This window comes from Podarcis erhardii (assembly GCF_964252035.2).
Source record: "Podarcis erhardii genome assembly, chromosome: 7".
NCBI classification, from domain to species: Eukaryota; Metazoa; Chordata; class Lepidosauria; order Squamata; family Lacertidae; genus Podarcis; species Podarcis erhardii.
This window is the reverse complement of record NC_138511.1, coordinates 80749034-80749700: the sequence shown is the minus strand read 5'-3', so window position 1 is coordinate 80749700 and position 667 is coordinate 80749034.

Sequence of the window (667 nt, the reverse complement as noted above, 5' to 3'; positions counted from 1 at the left end):
ATTAGAGCCTTTCTTGGGAACCCCTCCACTGCCACACATACCACGACAACACACCTTGTTATTTGCTTGCATACAACATAGTGCTGTAACACACCTCTGTATTTTCTTTTTGCATGTGTGCAGTTTTGTTGTTTTGAGTCACATTCCATAACATTTAGAGAGTGCCAAGAAAGTGACATAACTGGGAGTGCGCTAGCACTAATCTATGCAAATAGTAATGCATTTAATTCAAGCCTCACATATATTCTTCATTGAAATGCAAGATGGTTTATACATTACATTGTTTCGGTGATATAATACCTGCTCACAAGAAGACAGGAAGCGGAAGCTACCTTCTGCAGACTCAAACCCTTGGCCCATCTTTATATTGTCTAAACCAATTGGCATGAGGTGTCTACTGTCTATTGGTAATTTTCCCCATCCATACCTGGAAATGTTAGTCATTGAATCTGGGACCTTAGTTAGGGCCCTTCCTCTGTAACATAATAGAGTGTGTAATATCTCAGCTATGGACTTTAGACAGGGCAGCCAATTACTGTTAACATGCTTTCTGTGAATATTATCTGTCCTTTGCCTCACACCTCCCTCAACTGATTTTCCCAACTGCCCTGTATGTTAATTCCTCACTGACAGTTAACTACCAACTGATAAGAAACATGAGCCTATC